This window comes from Jaculus jaculus, chromosome 8, assembly GCF_020740685.1.
Source record: "Jaculus jaculus isolate mJacJac1 chromosome 8, mJacJac1.mat.Y.cur, whole genome shotgun sequence".
In the NCBI taxonomy this organism is placed as follows: Eukaryota; Metazoa; Chordata; class Mammalia; order Rodentia; family Dipodidae; genus Jaculus; species Jaculus jaculus.
Window position 1 is genome coordinate 35,949,437 of NC_059109.1, and position 24,689 is coordinate 35,974,125.

A 24,689-nucleotide genomic window follows, 5' to 3' on the forward strand; every position below is an offset into this window, starting at 1 on the left:
TACTCAAACATGGTCATAGCTGCTCAATTCACAATAACTAAGAATGAGAATCAACTCAGATGTTCATTGTTTGAGGAATGGATAGTGAATATGTGATACATATACACAATGGAATTCCACTCAGCACTAAGGAAAAATGATATAATGAAATTTGTTAGGAAAATAGATGGACCTGGAACTTGTGAACTCATACAAACACACAAAAGACAACCCCTGCATGTTCAGCCTCATCTGTGGTTCATAATCTGGAATAGTTTGAGTTGCAGGCATACCTGACAGACAACTCGAGTGACAGAAAAAAGAGGTGGAAGGGTTTGAGGGGAGGGGAATGGAAGGAAGGGGAAGATATACACAAAACTAAATCCAAAGTGAATTGGTACCGTAGAAATATTCCTCCTGGATAGCCGACTAAAAGATACAACATTCAATGGAAGCATGGAGGGATTGCATGGTAAGGAGAGCCCTGGGAAGGGTGGGATGAAGCCTAACCATAAAACATTTGGCTCTGGCTTGTAACTTCTAGTACCAGAAATTGGTTAATATCCTTGTTGAGCTGTTAATTAGAGTGACATATTAGTTTCCCCAAATAAGACAAGCTTCTGTCAAAGCACTTGATAACCCACCTGAGGTAAAAGGTAAAAAACCCTATTGCTAAAGTTACCACATGCTGCCGACACAGAACATCAAGATATCCAACTGAATCTGGAAGGAAGCTAATGCCCAGATGGTTGACCTGTATAGTGCTGAAAAGAAAAGGCCAACAGCATTGTGAGCAAGCAGGGGACACTACAATATGAAAGCAACCAGCCTGACAAAATGTACACACCTGTGCAATAGTAGTACCCAGCCTAACTGGGTAACCCATGGCTCTCTGATTGGCTATGAGATCCATTCAGTGGAAAGAAACCTATAGCTGGAAATTGGAACCAAGTCAGAACCTTATGTAGAACAATATTTTGGACTCCATTGAGAAGCATCCATTCATCTTTGTCCAAATGTGAGGATACGGCCATCAAAATTTCTCTGAATAATGCTTTTTGATTTTACTATAACTTGCCCAAGAATGATAGAACTGATTTAGAATTAAATTACATATATAGGTAATGTCAGAAAGTATAGTTACAATGTAGAAGAAAACCTCAGTCCATAACCAATAACTTAAAGGCAAGTAGTCATCAGTGTTCTATGGTTATATAAATAAATTCCAGAGGTATTTAAAACTTCTGAAGTTACATCTCTCTCTTTGTATAATTTCATTTTGGATACTGTCAGGTCAACTGAGACCATCAGGTGAAAAGAGCAGTGTAATCCCATACAGTCATTGTAAGGTGCTCAGCCACCAGGTTTGAAGGATTGTTCATTATAACACAACACTGCTGACTGATCATGTAAGAGACAGAGATAGCAGCAGAGCCTCACTGAAATGCAGTGTGACATTTTCAAGCAGGGAGGCCAGAGAGACACCTTAAATTAGTACTGTAGCAGAGACTGGCGCAATCTGGAATTAGCTATGGATGATGAGGACTTGAGGTGACAGGGCTGCCTGGTATGTACCTGCATACCAGAAACAAAACAACCATGACTATTATGATTATTGCATAGAGAGTGAAGATGAAATTTTCAGGTCTTAGCTGCTATCAAATGACAAATTTCACACATAAAAAGAATGAGTGCACAAAATACTAAAAATCCTAGGCTCATAAGAAAATGCAGGACCAGACAAAACCATAAATGTCACCATTCAATCTACTCATTTTACAAAAGAGAACTGAGTTCCAGAAAGGTATGTTCTGCTCACCAGTGAAAAGTACTTAAAATTTGAATCTGTGTTTCCAGATCCTGATACAGCCATAAAGCTCATCAGTTATGCATTTTAGAGCATCATGTTTGAAATAGGGGTGCACGCACTTAGGCTACATAAAAGGTGGTGTCAACTTTTTTACATCTTCAGAGAATATCTTGTGGAAAGACAATGCACAAAGAGTGACATCTGCACACTTAAAACCTTTGAGGGACTATTAAACATATCGTCCTGATGATTTATTTAAATTTCTATTCCAGTTACATGTTTAAATTTATGGTATGTTTCACCAGGAATGTTATGATCATTTTTTTTCCAAATTCTTAATTAAAACTTGCAGTTAAAGAACTTGTCATTTCAAAACATTTGAGCCAGGCATGGCGGTGTATGCCATTAGTCCCAGCACTTAGGAGGCAGAGGTAGGAGGATATCTGTCAGTTCAAGGCCAGCCTGAGACTACATAGTGAATTATGGATCAGCCTGGGTTTATGAGATCCTACCTTGAAAAAAAAAATAGAAAGTTTAGGGGCTGGAGAAATGGCTTGTTGGCGAAGGTGCTTGCCTCCGATGCCAAAGGATCCATGTTTGTTTCCCTAGTACCTATATAAAGCCAGACACACCAAGTGGAGCATGCATTTGGACTTCATTTACGGTGGCCAGAGGCCCTGGTATATCCATTCTCTCTCTCTCTCAGATAAATAAATAAACAAAATATTTTTGAAATTTGAGCATTTTCACCAGCTTTAGTTTAGACTGTGCTTTAATTTTTCCATCACTGTTCTGATGTTTGTATCACTGATATCTTCATTTTGCTTTGTCGTATCTTTCTCACATTACTTTTCTTCTAAGAGATTATCTAACTTAGACAAAATCAAGTTAGTAGCTTGTCAAATAATTTGCTTGTAAGCCCCTAGTCATGTAATTCATGTCTTCTAAACTTTGTCTCAATCAAGGGCTCTGTCTTTTCTCCTCCTACTTTCTTCTAACTCAGACTCCATAGCAGAGAGTCCTTCTGTGGCCGTTATCTTCTTATTGCTGGGACAAAACGCCTGAAGAGAAGCAGCTCGCCAAAGGAAAGGGTTTATTTCCAGTTTAGAGTTTCAATGGGAAGTTTAGTCATGCCAGGACAAGCAAGGTAGCGGCAGACAGCTGGCATGACATCATCAAGGAAGAAGCTGAGTCAGCTTATTTATTGTAGCAAACGGGGCTGGGCTGTGACACCCCGAGGCCTTTCCCCAGTGGCACACCTCTTGCAATGAGTTCCCACCTCCTAAAGGCTCCACAAGCTGGCAGTTAATCATGAGGCTAAAGCACAAACACATGAGACTATGGGGAACGTTTTTTCATTAAACCACCACACCTCGGCAGAAGTAATCCACTTTTATCTTTTACTTTTGATTAATAAAGAGCCATTCTATGATTTAAGACCATAGACTGTTTTATGAGTCAGGTTCTTATTATGTAGTCCAGTCTGCCCTCGAACCTAAAATCTTTTGGCTCAAGTCTCCCCAGTGCTGGAATAATAGGTGCTTACCACCACAACAGGCTTGGACTTATTTCCTAAACTTGAAATTTGGACTTATTTTCTAAATTTGAAATTATTTTTCCATCATACTTTTTCCTTTCATTTATTGTGGTCTTGATTATAATTTACAACATATATATTTGCAAATTCTTTGATGCCCATTTTGTATTCTCCCTACTAAAATAAGTTTATCTGAAGTATGGATGAATTTCAAGATGCACCATTAGTCTATGTCCAAAGAAGTAAGTAATAAGCAAAACCAAATAAAATACAATATTTCATTATGTGTGAAAGGCATTTCATAGACAACGGACCCATATCTTTGCTAGATTCCCATTCTTTATTTTTATTTTTATTTTTGTTCATTTTTATTTATTTATTTATTTGAGAGTAACAGAGAGAGAAAGAAGCAGATAGAGAGAGAGAGAATGGGTGTGTCAGGGCTTCCAGACACTGCAAATGAACTCCAGGCGTGTGTGCCCCCTTGTGCATCTGGCTAACGTGGGTCCTGGAGAACTGAGCCTCGAACCAGGGTCCTTAGACTTCACAGGCAAGCGCTTAACTGCTAAGCCATCTCTCCAACCTCTATATTCCCATTCTTATGAAATCATCCAAAGCCTGCTTAGAGACAAAATTCTGTTGTAATGTTCTTTAAGGCATGTCTCCACAGTGAATAAACATTATCTCAATAGTGATAAAAATGTAATTAGTTTTAAAAGATTATAACTTGGGTAGTCTATGACTATAATCATGTCACAATCTAATTAAAGACTAGAATGGTTGATTAACTTGCACAGAATCCCTAACTGTAGAACAGAGGTATGGAGTGATGCTCATCTCAGTCAGTCTGTACCCTTCCTCTAGGAACACTTTTCCTGATGCTCCCACCCCATGCTGCCACAAATGCCATTCTAATAAAACCGGTGGAAATAATCTGTGTAATTGACACATGCCTTGTTTTATCCTAGAAAGGACCTAAGAAGAAGATAAAACATCGTAATATTTTCAGTTGTATAAAAGGATGGGTTTTGGATTGCAAATCCCCAGTTTAAAACCTTGACTCCTACTTGATAGCTGTGGGAATCCAACCTTCTCATGCAAGGAAACAAGTAAGAAATGATGCTCTTGAACTGCTGGAGAAAACACCAGGAAGCAGCAGGCAGAGCTCCTGGTCAGTGGCTGGAGCAATGGAGCTGGCTCTCATGAACATTTGTTCCCTCTTCATTCTATCTTATCTTTAACACAGACTTTTATCTTTTCCAATTTGAAGGCAAAATATCCCTATTTCCCCAACTGACAGGTATTTTCATGTGTAATCATCATTTCTCCCATGTGAGAATATTCTAGGGGTTAGAAGAGATCTTCAGTGGTCACATCTTCCTTGCTACTAGTATGAGACCATGCAATCAGCATGATATTTGATGTACATATTGATTTCTATGGCATTTATTGCTCTTTCTTCATGAATAGTAGGATTCAGATAATTAATTGCCCCTATTTAAGACTATTAAATATGGAAATTCAAAGCAATACCACACAATTTGTGTGCTTCTCCAATGTCAGCATTTCTTATTTATTTATGCAGTGTTTATCGAGCACCAATATTTTCCAATATACCATGTTTAAAAAAAAAAAAAAACACACAAACCTATGTGATAATAAAGAAGGAGCATAGGCCTGACAGGGTTGTTTTATGGAAACTTCTCATCTTGAAGGTAAAAAGGAAGTTGATATAGAAGAGAAGAAGAGATAGATATAAACTGAAGCTTCAAACCCAGTATGTGTGCCACATTGGATGGTAGTCATTCTTGTATAAATCCAAAAGAAGGTGTTACAAAAATATTTTTTATTCATATTCATTAATATTTAATCATATATATATCTAAAATCAAACACTAATAACAACAGAAAGTATAATTTGCATTAAAATATTGTTATAATCTCTATAATGTCTGAATAGAAAAAATGTTGCCTTAAATAGTATGAGCAAAACAATGGGCTAGAGAGATGACTCAGCACTAAAGGTGTTTTCTTTCAAGGCCCATTAGCCCAGGTTCAGTTCCCCTGCACTCACCTAAAGCTGGATGGGTGTTCATTAGCAGTGGCAGAAAGAGAGTTTGGTGTACACCCACAAATAAATAAATAGAAAGATATTTGTTGAATTACGAAGAATAGTGTTTTCAGAATACTTCTACTGTAAGGACACTGCACAGACATACTGGACACTGGTTTTGCTGTTATCTCAACTTTCTAAGAAGCGGTAGGAATTTTTCCTAGACAAAGAAGATCGCATCAGCAGACAGCCATGCAAATCAAAGGTGAAGTAAGAGCACGGGCATTGTGTAACTTCCGCAATTACTATCAGACAATTCGTCATATCCAAACCCAGCTTTATATTTTCTATCCCTTCTGTTTTGTCTTCCACATATATAAATGTCCATGGTTCTTCTTCATTAACAGTAATAAAAATATTTGTAGAAAACTAACAAGAGGAACTGTTTTCAACAAGACTCCTTCAAAGAAGGACAATAAATCTATTTATATCTATACGTATATGCATGTGTGTGCATATGTGACACACACAAACACACACATATTTATACTGTATTTATGAGGCAAAGAAACTCCAGGGTTAGAGTACTAGTCTAAATTTAGCAACCACAATTAGAGAATTAGGTAAAAGTTTTCTAAATGCATCTTAGGAATTTGTTCTACCTCTCAAATGATGAAGAAACTATGAAAAATAATTAGTCCATAAACCAAGATGTAAATAGGGCAGTGATACCTAGCCTTTAGGAAGGGAGGGAGAGCACACAGAAGCCCACTGTGACTATGATCCATCACCAAGCACGGAAGAAACAAATGGATGTGGCTCACCCAAGCTCTCAGAACATGGTGCACCGCGGTGCTTTCTTCAAACTCTTATTTTGATGTTCAGTCTTCATCAGTAGTCTATTCTAAAATGTCTGCTGCTCAGACAGAGCATCTAACAGGGCAAGGTTCACATGAAGACTCTAATGCCAATGAGAAGATGACAAGAAAGCCTTGTTAAAAAATAATAATTTTCTTGTTAACTGGGTTTTTCTGTGTACTTTCTAATGCTGTCCTCTAGGATTCATTTTTATTTATTTCCTCCTAAGATTCCGTGTTGTTTTTTTTTTTATGACAGTCTTCTCATTCATGTTGCCCAGAAATGAAAAACCCTGCGGTTCCCTGACATTGGTGCTTTTAAGATATTCCCTTATTCCTCAGTTTTGAACCAAAGACAAAGCAAAGTATAATATAAGAGCATAAGGAGACCTGAAGCTCAACCAAGAGTCTCCCTTCCTCCTGAGAAAGAGAATGTCTCTTCCTCATTAAAAATAAAAGCCAGAAGCCACTAGCTGACACCAGCTGCTTAAAACCTCAGCTTTTTGAGTCATCACAACATAAAATAGGTCCACAGTATATAAAGCAAAAATCCATATTTATGCCCCACAATAAACAGTTTTGTCATGTTTTTTGTTCAAATGCAATGCACTGTATACATTTTTTTGTAGTCAAAGATACCAAACTGGCTATGTAATTGCTTATAGTATTAAGAAAAACATTATTTTCAGATTATGCTAAAAACAGGTAATGTGTAGCACAAACTTTATTTTTGGCACTGTACTAAGGTTTTCACTTGCACTACCTTATTTAAATGCCAGGGCAACAATATATTGAAACAAACATTACCATTATACAGGACATTAAACTGAAGTTATACATTTGGATAAATATATACTGACAATCTTGATGGTACTGAACCCCTCCAAGGGGAGGAGGTCAGGTTCTAGTATGAAGAACAGAGAGACTTGCAGAGAGGTTAAGATACCTATTTATGTCCAGTTAACTGCTTGGAACTCAACTTCTTAACATGGGTTATAAGCAGATCTGAGATTCAGCTGGTACTTATGGGTAAGTCCCTGCTCTTGAGATTATTTGAGATACTTAAAAAATATCCAACTAGCTTGTACAAGTGCCCATGTTATGCTGTTTGCTCACTGGACTTCTTTGGAATGGCAACTTAAGGGTTAATACCTAGTGTGGTTTTTTTTTTTTGTTTGTTTGTTTGTTTGTTTTTTGTTTTTCTCTCCTAACCTTGTTCTAACTGAGTGGTTAATACTGGGGCTGGTCAGCCTCTTGGAGTCCTGTCTCCTGGTCTACACAGGAGGCCCCACAGGCTGGCTGGCCATTGTCCCTATTTTGGTATTTGAAGAGCTTCAGCTCCTGTGGGAATCTGGCACTCACTGAGAGAGCCAGGAAGAGGCAGAAGAAGCTGAAGTGTGGGCTGGCAGGCAGCTGTTTATAGGATAATGTTAAATATTTTAGATGTGACAGCAGGAAAGAAATGCGAGGCTTGGTGAGTATTGATCAATTGTGAAAAAAACAAACTGATGTTCAGATACAAATGTGAAATTTAAAATAACACAATAAAAATAATTTTAAAAGTACTAAAAAATGGCCTGGCATGGTAGGGTATGTCTTTAATCACAGCACTTGGGAGGCAGAGGTAGGAGGATCACTGTGAGTACAAGGCCATCCTGAGACTATACATTGAATTCCTGGTCAGCCTGGGCTAGAGTGAAACATTACCTCAAAACACCCCCCCCAAAAAAAAACCCTAAAAATCTAAAAATAAAAAGTCTTTCACTATGTTTAGATCACTGAGTATAATAGTCACAAGTAAAAATAGATTATAGTGTCAGAAACTCTGCCACATCTAGTGAAGAGTCCCCCTTTTTAAGATTCTTTAAGCTTTGGCAATTTAGCATTTTTGAATCCATATTAACCATTAGTATAATTGACAAAGGAATTGTTGGTACAGATTATAAACCTAATAAGAATATATTGCCTAATCTAGCAAAATATTAGCTAAAATCATGCTGTATTCCTATGTCCTTCTTTGTAAGAGAAGGTAGATGAAAAGGAAATGACAAGGAGTTCACCTCCCAAGTTCTAGGTCATTGATATATTTTAGCATAGTCTTCTAACAATGTGTTAATTACCTGACTCTGAAATTCAATGGTAGCTTTCTGCAATGTTTGAGCATGTTTCATAAGGCACTTGACAATATATTTACAGAAGAATTTCCGGGTCTGAGGAGATGGCTTAGTGGGTAAGAGGACCTAGTGGGTAAGCATGAGGGTCTGAGACCACCTGAGTTTGATTTCCCAGAACTGGTATAAATAACTGGGGATGGTTACTGCACATGTCTGTAACACCAGTTGTGTGGGGAGTTGATATGGGAGAGTTTCTAGGGCTCAGTGTTGAGCCCGCCTGAGCAAAATAATGACTGCTCCTGGAGCAGTGAGAGACTTGTCTCAAGGAAACATACAGATGGGTGATAAAAGAGGACACCTGAGGTGCTCTGGCCTCTGCACATATCTACATGAACAACATGCATTTCACCCATGTGTGCATATAACACACATACTACACACACACACACACAGAAGAAAAGGAGTTTGCCAAATTCTTTATGTCCTTTTCATTCTTTCTATACCGCCAGTGAGTTCCTTAAGGATAGGGACAGTATTAACAGTGAAGGGATTTGGATTTATAACATTGTCTTTTAAAAAATGGTATTTTGAGGCTGGGCATGGTGGTGCACATCTTTAATACCAGCACTCAGGAGGCACAGGTAGAAGGATCGCCATGAGTTTGAGGCCATCCTGAGACTCCATAGTGAATTCCAGGTCTGCCTGGGCTAGAGTGAGACCCTACCTTGAAAAACCTCAAAAAAAAAAAAAAGGTATTTTGACTAGTGACTAGAAAGTTCTGGAATGCTACTTTCAGGTAAATTAGTGTTTACTTGCAAGGTTTACCATATTCAAATGGGTACATATCCCTTTAAATCAATTACTTCTTTGGGATTCTCAAATGACTTGTCCATTTTTTCTTTACTTACTGTAATTATAGAATGAACCTATAGCATCATTCCTAAGGCAAGTTGAAATATACTAGACTTTTTACTTCGAAGGCTCAAACAAAGTCTCACTCATAATTCTTGTGAACACAGACCTCTGAAGTACAAGGAATAATAATGCAGTAATTCACAGCAGAGCTCTGCAAGCTTCAGTGCAATAAAATGCAACCCCAAACTCCTATGACTGAAAGAATATTGCTGTCTAGTGTTGAAATGGATCATTTAAAAAATTGGAACTAAGTACTGAACAGGGAAATGCACAATAAAAATGGCTGTGGTAAAGGGAAAGGCTGATTTCATAAAGAACGTCAACATTCTCTTCATGTGGGTGCTCCTCCTAACACATGCTAATCTGATCATCTTGATTTACTGGTTTTGCTTAATATTTACAAAAGGCCAATCATGTAGACTTTTATATCTTATAGTAGACATTACATGGAATTTTAATATATCCTTTCTTCTGCAAAGGAAAAAAAAAACTGATTCATGACAATGGCCAGGTATATGAATGCTGTAAAAATGAGTCAAGATGATGACATACTCTGTTTGTAAAGTGTGACTAAAAGTTAGAAAGATAGCAATGAATCTTATTTTAGCTCAAAAATGTAGACATGCCTGATGAGGTTTATCTACTGCTTCAGAATTTCTAAGATATTTTAAAAAATCTCTAAATTAAGGGATACCATGGATAGTTGTGGTATTTCACTGCCACAAAGACTCTGTGATTACTCTTAGACATTAGTTTGAGAGAATCAAATGATACCCTGGTCTGTTTGCTGTAAAGAATGTGAAGAGTCAAGGTGGTTCCTAATTTTTTTTTCTCACATTTTAGCATCATTCATTTTATTCAATAATAGCAATTAAGTCCCTAGAAATAGCCAGGCTTCTACTAAGAAGTCAGTTTGTTTTCGTCTCATGGACAGTGCGGATTCTGTTGCTCACTACACTTCCCTTTACAACGACTGCTAAAAAGCCAAATCTGACAAGGACATCAGACCTCATATAGATGTGGATGTATGTGACAGCATACATATGACAATAACTTCAGTTGGCATCATTTCATCATTTTATTGCAAGCTTACAGACATTTGATGAATATGAAATATGAACCAGGTACCTTAGGTCTTTTTTTCTCTTTCTAGTCTCTTCATTGAATAAAGCAGAACTTGCATATGTCATATACTTTTTCTAAACTGTTGCATATAGAATGCTAGGCTCCTAATTTTTAAGGCTACAGATTGCAGACATTAAACCACATTTCTGCAAACCAGAGAATTAACTCACTACAATTTCTGGCAAGAAAGATGGTTTTCTATAAATTCCAATTGCATCATATGGTTTGGTGTAAAATGAACTATCTATATGCATGAAGCTAATTGCTTAATAGCCCTACTAACATATGCTTCCTGAAAAAATGTACACACATACACACACAACAAATATAATTGGTTGAATCCTTTGCTGAAAAGTCTTTTCAGAAAGTTGGAAGCAAATCAAGAAACTTTCATAGAAAATTATTCTTTTATTCTTCCCTTTGAGTCAAGAGTGTGGTAGCATTGTTCATCTTTGAATTTTACCCAGTGACCAGATATAAAATGAGTTGTTTCTATGAGAGAATGCAATGGTACATGAAAGACTCAGAAGTCTTTATCTGAAAAGTCATCATGGAAGACAGCTGATCTCATCAAAAATCATCCTTGGAAATTGAATATAGAATGCACAGTAAATGAACACATCCACGTTGTCATTATGCATCTCCACAAAGTAACACTCTTAAATACTTTGACTACAGAAATTATTTTAAGCAGAATTTGTTGTCTTGTTAGCTAAATGATATAATAGATTTTATAAGTTAAAAAACTAAGAAGCTCAACTAGTATCCAGATTACAAATCTCACTGTAGACCAATTATCTCCTTCACAGCCACATGAAGTAAACAAGGACTCTTCTATCACAGAAGTAAGAACATCTTACTCATTTCTGAATTCCAAATAAATACTTTACACAGTTCTGGGAACTTAATGAGATGTCAACGAATGGCATTTGGTTGAATAAATAAATGAATGAGGATATCAAAGACTGTCATGAATACAGGATAATATTTAACTATTTCTTAAGGAAAAAAATTTAGGGCACAATTGATTTAAATGCCATTCATTTCCACTTCTGACTGGGGGAAAAATAGTAAGGACTGGAGCCAAATTTCTTGATTCCAGACCAATTATTTTCTTGTCATTGTACTATTTTTTTATGTAAATCCAGGCTGACAAGTTACTAAGCTTTTATTCAAAATGTCTGTGTCATAGAAAAGAACAGGCTATTTACAACACAAAAGAAACTGACTTTGTGTAAGAGACACCTCTCCATACAGAGCAGGACAACTATCTCTGGAAGCAAGAGTAGACATAATGGAAGAGTAAACATGATCTTTTTCCAACTTGTAGGAAGGGTAATCGCCAACACTGCCCTGTCACTGCCCCTAGACTCCAGGGAATTGTTCACCATGGGATGGTTACTATGAATCAAAAGCCAGGAGCCAGGCATGATGGTGCAGGCCTTTAATCCCAGCACTTGGGAGGCAGATGTAGGAGGATTACCATGAGTTCCAGGCCACCCTGAGACTCCATAGTGAATTCCAGGTCAGCCTGGGCTAGAGTGAGACCCTACCTTGAAAAAAAAAAAAAAAAAGCCAAGTTGCTCAGTACAGGGGAACAATACTAGGGTGACTTCTGTTTTTTCATGGCAGTAGTCATGGCCTCCCCAGAAAGACAGGAGCTAGGTCCCCCAAAAGTAACACCTGTAATAAGGCCCACAGATTGAAGGATTGAAGAAAACTTTGAAAGCCAACCCTCTTTTCCTTCTCTCTGATAAAAAACATGATCACCTGCAGGCAGCCAAACCTTTCTTCTTTTCCCACATCAATATTTGGCACACATCTAGTGCTAAAAGGCACTACCTGAGCTACCAGGGGAAAATGGCCAGCATCTGTTCAAGCAACTCAAAGTCTAATTGACTCAGCAACAAACAATCTGACCTGATGCTCACACCAGTGCAATAGTGGCACATAGCCATGGTGGGTAACCAGCTGCTCTTGGATTGGCTAACAGATCTGCTCTCTGGAACTGGGAAACAAGTCAGAATCATATTCAGATAATGATTCTACTTTCCATTGTCAAGCTCCCACTACCCTTAGACTATAAAACTATTTAAACCCTTGCAATTCTATCCAAATTACTAATGGTTATCCCATTTAACTGGTGCTGACTTCACTCTATGTTGGAGAATCTGCTTCTCTTTTTCAAATGGGAACTGGACTTGAGGAAATAAACAACCCAGCACCCTCCACTCAGGCACTAGCTGAAACCACAGATCTGGGGAAATGAGCATGATGAAGGCCTTAAGGGGATGGTATTGTATATATGTAAGAAGAACATATTACAGGGAGGGGAAAAGCCTAAGTGAGGTCAGGGGAAGAGATTGTATAAATGAAAGGTGGGGAAGGGTCAATCAAAATTCAAGATATTCTGAGTAAGACATATGAAAATCTACTTTCTTAAGTAATGGCACATCCAGAAGCCTTAGAACATTATAGGGTATTGCCAAGGCTCTTGGTTTCCTGTGAGAAAGAGATGGTAAGACCCTATTGCTGAAGAATTCACATGCCTGTGCAACAAAGTCACTGAGAAATCAAGCTGGTGCTGAGAAGAAAACCTTCTCCTGGTAGGCCCACTGAAAGCTGGAAAAAGCTGCACTATATGCAGTCCTTTGGGAGACAGAAGTCATCAGCAGTGAAAACAGTGGACAATGGAAAACTCAAGTTTGGCCAGACAGGCCAAATGACTGAATGAGTGCAATACTGGCATGTCTGCTCTGGGGGAAACCAACGACTCTCTAATTGGACTGAAGGACCACTCTATGGGAGGGAATACATGCCTGGTACTGAAAACCTAATCAAAAGCCTATGGCAGGGGAGGTCATGAGCCTTAGGGGTATAAAGCCTACTCTTGTTTGGATAAATGCATATATTACTTTCACCAAATTGCCTTGAATGCACTACATTTTATGTTCATACTCATATATTAATGCTACTCTCACTTCTGGTTATAGAGGCTTCTCTTTTCAGATGGCGATGACCAAAAAGACAACATAGTGCTGAGAAGTAGGGATGGAGGAATGTTCAGCACCAAAACATCTCAGACCCTCCAAGGCTCAGGATCCATTGTGGAAGAGGTGGTGGAAAGAATGTAAGAGCCAAAGGAAGGGCATCACTCCTTACATACAACTGTCTGGACAGAATTTAGCCTCGATATCCAAGACCTCAGAGTGCCTAGCAATACCCATACAAGACCCTCATAGTAGGAGAGAAAAGATGATGACATCAAATTAAAAGAGGGACTGAGGGAGAGAGGGAGTGGATATGACGGAGAGGAGAGTTATGAAAGGGAAAGTGGGGGAGAGTAGGGGAATACTATGGTTTGTTGTCTGTAAGTATAGAAGTTGTGTGTCTACACACACACACACACACACACACACACACACACACACATAGAGAGAATGGTGCTCTCTTAGTTAAGCTTATATCAGTACAAGGGTGATGGAGAAAGATACTGAGGACACTCAGCACCTACCAACCCAGATATCTAGATGCTCCTAAGTGCCCATCAATGAAGTAAACTTAAAATGCTCCCAGAATGGCTCAGGGAATTTTTCAGAACAGGGGGCAGAAAAACTGTTAGAGCCACAAGTTGGGACATTTTGCACAGAGACATTACCTCTCTCCCATAACTGACTGCTGCCCCCATAATGCATGACCCACAATCCCCATGGAGTTAACCTGCATCCCCAATGAGGAAAAGGGCCAGAAAGGAGGGAAAGGATAGTACCAACAGGTGATATTTACATACAAAATATGTCCATATCTAATAAAAATCAATTAATTAATTAAAAAGAACATCAGAATCAAGAATATGTTAGCGATTCTAGATTAATAAATAGCAGTATGTTAAGTGTTAAAAATAATTTGGGCAAAATTGGTGTTAGTTTGTCTTTCATGTGTATGTATACATGCAAAATATACTTACCTAGGTTCAAACTAGAAAATTATTTTTGTATCTTTTTTTCCTTTTATAAGATTTTCTATGTAATTGAAAATTTTCAAAATTATATTAATTAGTCCCATCTTTCAATCTTTTTTCCCCTTCTACATTCTGGCTAACTTTCATATATCTTTCACTGAATAATATGGATCTTGTCATTGGGATCTTCTTTGGTTCTGTTAGCTCCATAAAAGTGAAATATTTTTCTCCGGGTGCTAACTTACTCTCCGTTGGAGAATCTGCTTCTCTTTTCCAGATAGATGCAGATCCTAAGAAGAGAGCTGCCCCAACATACCTCAAAAGGGGCCCAACTGAAACTAAGTACAACTGGCGAAACAAGCAAGGGTGATGTTTTCCTGTGAACCGGATACCAGCACAAAGGGGACGGAGACCAACACAGAGAAAAATCAACTCCTACCAAATCAGAGAGCCAGAGCCTCAGAGGCCCCCAACACCTCAGCACTGAAGCAGACCAAAAATGAACCCAACATGGCTCAGGGAAATTTTGTGGAAGAGGGGGGCGGAAAGAATGTCAGAGTCACATGTTGGGTCATGATTTGCAGAGACATTTATCATACCAATAACTGGGGGCTAACTCCACAATGCACGACCCATTTTCATCAACAAGGAGGGTCCAATGGGAGGGGGTAGATCACAGATGAGCCTAAACAATGGTACCAAACTGCCTGTATTTACTGAAAAGAAAACTAATAAATTAAGTTAAAAAAAAATGAAATATTTAATTTGGACGTTTACTTGTTCTGTTCTATTGATCTAAGTATGGATTCTGGCTACACTGCTGTCATAGCACTGTGAACATTGTAATGCAGAGTGTATGGTCCATGTTTAATAGATCATATTTCCTCTCTTGATATTCAAAAGATTATCCTTTACTATTCTGAACCCAACTACTTACTATCTATCTTTTCATCTATCTGTCTATTTATTTTCATGGTCCTATGGAATGAACTCCAGACCTTAATCTTGTCACTCTAACACTGAACTACCTTACTAGCCTTGATGTTCACCATTTTAAAATAGTTTTCTCATGTTCATAAAATAACCCTAATAGAATTTTGACTGATATAATAAAATTACACATGTACATTAATTGCCATCTTTATTGTCATTCAGAAGCTTATGTGTGACATACATTTGTCTTCTAATATTTTGCTCAAAAACTTTATAATTTCCTCTAAATAAGGGTTTTATGTAGTTTGCATATTACCAAATATTTTTAAATTGGGGTTATTCCCATGAATTTATTTTCCCACCCCTCATATCCAGATCCATATATTATTCATGGACTTTTCAGTTAATTAACCCTGCTTATTATGTTGGGATCTAATCATAAATAAGTATACTTTTATTTAGTGTAGAAATATGAAACTATTTAAGAAGTCCATTGTAGTGTAAACCCATTTCTATTAGTGGAATTTAGTATATTCTTCTGAAATTGGCAAGTAAGCCCTGGGAATTTTTATATTCCTTGAGTTATATATACATTTGAAGTTAATGAAGACTTACTCTCCTGTTTTTTAGTTTTAGTTTTTGAGGATAGCCAACTGACTGGCCCTTTTTTATGAGAGGGAGAAAGAGCGATAATGAGAGAGAGAGAGAGAGAAAGAATTGGCAAGACAGGGTCTTCAGCCACTATAATCAGACTCCAGATGTGTGAGCCATCTTATGCACATGTGCAACCTTGCTGCATGTGTTACCTTGTGCGTCTGTGCGTCTAGCTCATGTAAGACCTGGAAAGTTGTATACGGGTCCTCAGGCTTTGCAGGCAAGCACCTTAACTGCTAAGCCATTTCTCTAGCCCTTTCTTATTTTTTAAAAATATATCTTTTACGATTACATTGCTCTACTAAATCATCTAGAACTCCCAGAATAATCTTAAATTCTAGCACTATTGCCAGGCACTTTTGCTTTATTTAATTTTTTTTTATTAATTAGTTTTGTGCTCAGCGAATATAGTCAATTTGGTACCATTGTTAGGCTCATCCATGTCCTACGCCCTCCCCCTGACCCCTCCTTGTTGAGGTATATGGGTCATACATCCTGGAGTTAGCCCAGAGTTATGGGTAGGATAAATGTCTCTGCATATCATTACCTAAGGTGTGGCTCTGACATTCTTTCTGCCCCCTCTTCCGCAAAATTTCCCTTAGCCATGTTGGGTTCATTTTTGTTCTGCTTCAGTGATGAGGTCTTGGGAGCCTCTGTGTCTCTGGATATCTGATTTGGTAGGAGTTGATTGTTCTATTTGTAGTTCTCCTTCACCCTTGTGCTTGTACCCGGTTCCCAAGAAAACAGAACCCTTGCTTGTTGCAGCTGTGGCCCTTTTGAGGTATGATGGGGTGGCTCTTTCCTTAGGATCTATGTCTATCTGAAAAAGAGAAACAGATTCTCCAACAGAGAGTAAAGTTAGCACCAGATACATGAGATACCCCTTACTTTTTTTTTTTTTTTTTTTTTTTTGGTTTTTCGAGGTAGGGTCTCACTCTGGCTCAGGCTGACCTGGAATTCACTATGTAGTCTCAGGGTGGCCTCAAACTCTCCGCGATCCTCCTACCTCTGCCTCCCGAGTGCTGGGATTAAAGGCGTGTGCCACCATGCCCGGCTCCCCTTACTTTTTAATAGAGAATTTAATAGGTGCAGGCCCTCTAAATTTTGATGAGGACCATCTCTGCTATTTACACATAGTGGCTGTCTTTGAAGCATGTGTGACTGTCCGTAAGTTTGAACAGTGAATATAGTTACCATAGTGATACATCCCCAATGGTATTTGGAAGAGAAGCACCTCCATGTTACTATCAGGACTTTTTACCCAGAGGAAGACTAAGACTTCCCTGCCATTCATAATTCTCAGGGTTGGCAACTCTTCTTTCTCAAGTAATTGCTGGATTGATTGGAACACTGCAAACAAGCTTCCATGCTAGAATGCGCTCAACACAAATACAGTCCAGCTCAGGGCAGAAGCCCATTAGAAAATGTATTATTTTAGCCTGTTACATCCACCTAACTTATATTCTTCTGAGGCAGTGTGACCTAGCCTGGAGCAATCGCTGGGTAAGTTTTAGCTCCAAAACACCTTCTGAACATCATTTAGAACTCAAAGGATTTTATTAGCACTTACATTCTCTTCTCTTCTACAAAACGTCTCAGATCAGGTGATACTGCCCAATCTAATATAGTTTTTAGTGGATTTTGAGTAGCTGGTCATTCAGCAGTGGGCCAGTTTTCACACACACAGCCTGGTCTAGTTTACCAATTATTATTATTTTTGAAGTGTAAGAGAGGAGACACAAACAGCCAGCACACACACACACACACACACACACACACACAAAAGATTTATTTCCCCTTGGCTTTAACAAAGTCAGTGTCCTGAGAGGGAAAGTGGAGCTAATATACCTGAGCCCTTCGGGGGAGAAAGAAGGAAAAATCACTTAGAGTTCTCAAATAAAAAGACAGCTTCAGGGGAAAACAGAGTCTGGAAAAATCTGCACACATATCTCTGCTGGGCCATGCTTTCTCATGTCTAATGGGCAAAGAAATACAATTCCTCCCACTTTCCATAATGGGAATAAAAAAAAATATTAAAAGTTTTCAATAAAATATCTATTTCTGATTTTCTAGATTGTTGAAATCATCTTATGTTTCAAATATCTAATTATTTGATCCAGATGAATTCTTGCTTTCCAAATTCATTTGTGCAATTTGTGATTTCTTTTCTGCTAGAGATTTCATTACATTTACAAATAGAACAATATAATATCTTTAAGCAAGGCATGTTGATCTTTTCAATCCCACTGTGGAACAATGTATAAAAAGGCAAATTATTTCTAAGCCTTTCCAGGGCACCACTATTCTCCATTTGACCCATGTTAAATATTCTCATTACAATTACTTCAAATGAATACAAAAATCTCAATTTAATCCCAACCCTAGGGAAATGGAATACACTGCTCTGAGATGAAAGGCCCAGTGATGCCTCATCATCTGAATGCAGTGCATGTTCTTAACATGGATCATAAGTGAGCTGTATTTTAATAACTGTAATCATTGCATAGCCAAAGCAATAGATAGCTATGAAAAAATGGCATAAACCCAATCCATAAGAAGAAATAAACAGAAACCAGAATATTTCAGCTTTGATATTTATGGGGAAGTTCTACTTGGCTCATGCCATTTTTTAGCATTTTATTTATTTCTTTGCAAGCATAGAAAGGGAGGAAGAAAGGGAGGGGGGAGAGACATAGAGAGAATGTGGGTGCACCAGGGTATCTATCCACTGCAAACAAACTCCAGATACATGCACCACTTTGTACATCCATGCCATTATTTTTTAAAAGCCTTAGTTTTCTCTTAGTAATATAATTGATCACTTTAATTAATCAGTAGTAGACATTGACACTGAATCTAGGGAATAGGTTTTTGATAATATGACATCACATTTTTAATGTCAGCTATCATCACTTATTTTACTAAATATATTTTATTTATTTATTTATTTGAGAGAGAGAAATAGCAGAGAGAGAGAGAGAGAGAGAGAGAGAGAGAGAGAATGGGTGCATCAGGGCCTCCAGCCATTGCAAATGAACTCCAGATGCATGCACCCCCTTGTTCATCTGGCTTATGTGGGCCCTGGAGAATTGAACTGGGATCCTTTTGCTTTGCAGGCAAACACCTAAACTGCTAAGCCATCTCTCCAGCCCCTGCTATCGTCATTTTTACCTTTAGAATTCTACTTCTTCATTAATGTCATACTGTTGAGGAGTCTTGGTGGAAATCATGCACATGTTTTTTAAAAAGGGAGACTAACTTTAACCTTTTCCTTTCAAGGTATAATAATATTGTAAATTTAAATTTTAATTTATTTTTTTTCTTTCATTGTTGGCAATTCCTAACGTTTAAAAACACATTTTCGCCGGGTGTGGTGGCGCATGCCTTTAATCCCAGCACTCGGGAGGCAGAGGTAGGAGGATCGCCAAGAGTTCCAGGCCACCCTGAGACTACATAGTGAATTCCAGGTCAGCCTGAGCCAGAGTGAGGCCCTACCTCGAAAAACAAAAAAACAAACAAACAAAAAAAAAAACCACGTTTTCTACCCAATTGATTGAACATTTGGCAAACATCGTCATTTTCTCCTGTATTAAATCCATCACAGCTGACAAGTTTCTTTTGTTCAAAAACTTCAGCATACACACTGTTCTACAAAGTCAAAATTTCTTCCTTCACTGGAACAATCAATTACTATCATCCTGTCTATAAAAACTGGGTCCTAGGAACTTTCTTCAGTTAAATTTTGTTATATCACTTCATGGATGGAAAGAAGAAACATCTATAATAGAGCAATCTTGTTGTATTATAGCCAAAGCACAATTATTCTTTATTCACTTTTTTGAGAATTTTAATATATAAACATATTACACATATTTACAGCAGGTTATACTCTTATAACTCTATTGTTAATCACTGTTGGATCATGAATGCACCAGTAACTTTTTGTGGTGCGGGGCAATACCTCACAATGCATCATCAATGAACAGTTATTTTCACTGTATCTTGCTACAGTGAAAATGCTTTTTTCCCTCAAAGATTTTTTTACAGACTTGAAATATTACTCTGCTCCTCCCAATCTAAAAGGACCATGCAGCCCTGAAAATAAAACATAAAGGCATGTTATTTAACTTATCATTTATTTTTTTTTCCAAGGATTTTATATTATTCAGAATTTTGAAGATAAATTAGTAAAAATTAAAATTATTGATTAAATTATTAAAATTGTGTCTTAGATAATTGTGCTTTAGGATAAAATTTATGTGGTAGCAAATTTTCCTTATCCAGCTGATTTTCCTTGGAGGTTCTATATTCCTACAAAAGAAATAACATAAAGGCACTCAACAAATTTCTATAATCCCTAAGATGAGAGACTTTAATTAAGTCAAACATTGTAAAAACATATACAGTAAAAAAAAAAAAAAAACGTGAAGCCCTTTTGCCAATGAATGTTGCTTATTTCTATGAGTGTTAACACAATTTGGGAATGATGCCAGACATTTCATTAAGAATATTCAGCCAGCAGTAACCCTTTCTCAATTGACTTAATTTCAAATTGAGAAAATAAGACATAATTAGAACCTGAACCACACCATTATGTCCTTATGGTAACAGTAATATTATAACATTATTTGGGAAACCTGCTGGAATAGAAAGGAATGCAACAGGAAAATATAGAATCTGTATGACTGCCCTTTTCCCTTCTGATTCCCACAGGACAATTTGATTATGGGAGAATGTTTGCTCCTTCCCCCATGTGGGATTCTATCTTTAACACACTGCCTGCTCCAGATATTGTTTTAGCTTTAAAATCTGAAGACCATAGTAGTACCTTGGCCAGAAGTCAGATAAGTAAACATGATGCCTTTGAAGAGGAAGTACCTGTCACACAACATGTTCATGATAATACACAAGTTGAAATGATTAAATGGATAGATGGCTACTCAATACAGTATTTAACTTGCCACTTTCTTCAACTTAAGGTATAAAACCTAGCAGCCAGAGTCTCTGTGATATCATCATACAATAAATTTTGGGATATGTCCATCAATCAATATTGCCATCTGTCCAATCCAATACAAATGTACTGCCACCCATATTGCTGCATTCCCCATTGGTCACTCTGGTGAGAGAATAGAGAAAACATTTTATATGACACTGTCACTTACAAGATATGGAGAAAGATAGAGAAACACAAGATGAAACTTAATTTGAAATTGTCAACCAACATTATGATCCTAAAATGTATCAGTGTACTAAGTAATACTGTCAGTCTTCTAGTCTTTTAGCACTTTTTATAGAAAAATGAATCAAAAAATATCTGGAAAGAGAATAATAGCTTATTATGATATTTTCTGGTTACTAATTATCTCACTAAGAATGTTCTCAAATATCCTTTTAGACATAAGTAACTGAATTAAAAATGCATTTTTACTTTATAGAAGATTATAAAATGATGATTTAATTTTTAATATCAAATCATATTAAAAGCAAAATTAGATGAACTCCTTATATTTATAATACAAGTTATAAGTTACAACTTGGCAGAATGATATTTCTAAAGCAATTTTTTAGCTATAAATGCATATTCTTAAAACAAAGTAATGACCTATGATGATTTTGAGGCAAACTGCTGTAAAAAAAAAAATCCAAGTTGACATTTATGAAAAAGGAAACTAAGTACTGCTAGTCAGAATTCTCAGGTTTTCTGGTCAATGTGGCAATTTACAATACATTTAGTTATGGGATGAGTGAGCTTGGCATGCCTAGTTTCATCTTTATTTTCCAAGCTGTATTAAGATGAGTGGCATTTATTTTGCCTCCTAGTCACATTGAAAATGTTCTATAACTTGTTCCGATGGTGAAACTTGTTCTAAACTGGGATCCATTTTTGTGAATTAGTGAGAAGGCATGCATTATGAAGAGGTATGTTTACTCTGCATTAAAAGTTAAGATTATGGACTGGAGAGATGGCTTAGTGGTTAAGTGCTTGCCTGTGAAGCCTAAGGACCCATGTTCGAGGCTCGATTCCCCAGGACCCATGTTAGCCAGATACACAAGGGGACGCATGCATCTGGAGTTCATTTGCAATGGCTGGAAGCCCTGGCCTGCCCATTCTCTCTCTCTATCTGCCTCTTTCTCTCTCTGTCACTTTCAAATAAATAAATAAAAATGAATAAATTTTTTTTAAAGTTAAGATTATATTAATTTAAATTTGATAGTATTTTGCTTTCAGCCTACAATGAATACCAAATAAAGCTGCTGAGGGATGTGGATTTGTGCAATAAATCACAGCATAAGTAAATTTAAATAAAGAACAAATCCAGGAAATATTTTCTACATAGATTGAAGCATCTTTCTCATAGATATTTTTATTTATTTGTGAGCAGAGATAAGAGAGAGGGAGAGAGAGAGAGAAAGAGAGAGAGAGAGAGAGAGAGAGAGAGAGAATAAATAAGAACGGGCATGCCACAGCCTTCTGCCACTGCAATTGAACTCCAGACACATGAGCTGCTTTGTGTGTCTGACTTTATGTGGTTCTTAGAGAATTGAGCATGGGTTCTCGGGCTTTCTGTGCAAGTGCCTTTACTGCTATACTATCTCTCCAGCCCCAAATCTGTTATAACAGGCCCTAGGAGTCACTGGAGGGAAAAAGATACCGAACATTATAACATTCAGAAAACCCTCAAGAACCATAAATAAAGAAAGAGGCAGCTCAAGCAGACTGCATGCCAACTGACCCTTCGCTGCCAGGTGCAGCATGAGGAAGGCTCACTGATGGGAAACAAGGATCTCCCAGAAAGCTTGTCTCATTACACCGCAGATAGCATGACTTTGTGTTTCTGTCTGATCACAGAAATGCTAACATCTCTATGTCTATGAGTACACATAATTTCAAGGAAAACCTCAAGGATGAACTAATGACTCTTGTCTGCACTTTGCCAATTGAAAGTGGTTTTAATTCTGTCCTTAAAATACATTTTAATATTAGGCAATGTAGTATTTTATCTCTTTTTTAGTTTTTTTTTTTTTTTGCTTGTTTGTGTACATATGCCCCCCCCCATATGTATGGGTTCATATGGAGGTCAAATGTGGGTGTCTTCCTTCATTGCTGTCCGACCATATTAACTGAGGCAGAGTCTCTCACATAAACGCAGAGGTCACTGATTCAGCTGGTCTAGCTAGCCTGGTAGCCCTGGATCCCCTGTCTTTGCCTCCAGAAAGCTGGGATTACAGATGGGCTGCCATGCTTGCCTAGCGTTTACTTAGGTTCTAGGGATCCAAATTCAAAATCTCATGCCGACTTGGCACACACTTTATCCACTGAGCAATTTCCCAGCTCCAATGCAAGATTTTCCTATCCTTACTTCTCTCTTTCTACGTCCTTCTCGCGCCTCCTCTGTAAGTACCTGTCACCCTGAGAACAAATGAGTAAGGAACATCTGTGGGAAGCATCCTGAAACAGGGAGCTTCATGTAAGTCATCATCTATGCAGAGATGACACCTTGAGGTTATGGTTGGCTGGGGCCTCATTGCTCTTGTAAGTAACCCATCATCCTGCTCTGTAAGTAAACTCAATTGGTTCACCAAGACTGATTCTGATTCAATCATGTTTTCTTCTGTTGTCTATGCCCTGTCAGAGGTGGATAGACATGTGTTTGTTTCTCCCTAGGGAAAAAGTTCCAACAACAATGGCTAAGAGCAGAAATGATCTGTCTGTGGATACAAAGATAAATATTTAGAATCCAGTTTGATGACATACCCACTTGGAAATACAGCAATAAAAAGTTTTTCTTTTTTTGTTCAGGCCCATACTATCCAAGCCATGGGCTTTTGCCCTGTTTAGTTCTGAGCATTTATTTCCTGGGAGTGAGCCTCAAATCTAATCATAGAGCTTCTGGTTACCCCTGTAACCTTCATGCCACTATTGCACTGGAGGGCACATCTTGCCTAAATGGTCAATATTGTAGAGTGCAGGATTCATCATTGTATGGTATTGTTATGACTTTTCTCTGCCAGAAGCCTGTGTATCACCTTTTGGCATCATGAGAAACTAACAGAAAGGAAGCTTACACCTTAGCTCCAGCTTGATGTCTCCATGTCCTGTGCCCGTAAGGTATGGTGTCTCCAGCAATAGGATAATAACTTTCAGTTGTGTAGAATAACCTAGAGCCATGGAAATAGCCTGTTTGAAGAAATGTTAAGTAATTATTTTTATAAAAATGCAAAGGATTGAATGTGGGGCCATAAAACTAGAACCCAGCATGCATGCACGCATGCACATACGTATGTATGTATGTATGCATGTATTTGAAATTAAATTTGAAATTCACTCTGCAGCTCAGTCAGACCTTGCATTTCTTGCATTGCTGGCAGAAATCACTCGACCAAGAGCAGCTTGTGGGGAAAAACAGGTTTATTTTGGCTTAGAGACTCTAGGGAAAGCTCCACAATGGCAGGAAAAAATGATGGCATGAGCAGAGGGTGGACATCACCTCCTGGCCAACATCAGGTGGACAATAGGAATAGGAGAGTGTGCCAAACACTGGCAAAGGGAAACTGGCTATAATACCCATAAGCCTACCCCCAATAATACACTGCCTCCAGGAGGTGTTAATTCCTGAGTTTCTATGAGCTGGGAACCTAGCATTCAGAACACCTAAATTTATGGGGGATACCAGAATCAAACCACCACAAATCCTGAACTTACAATATTCCTGCCTCATATTCCCCAGTAGCTGGGATTATAGGTCT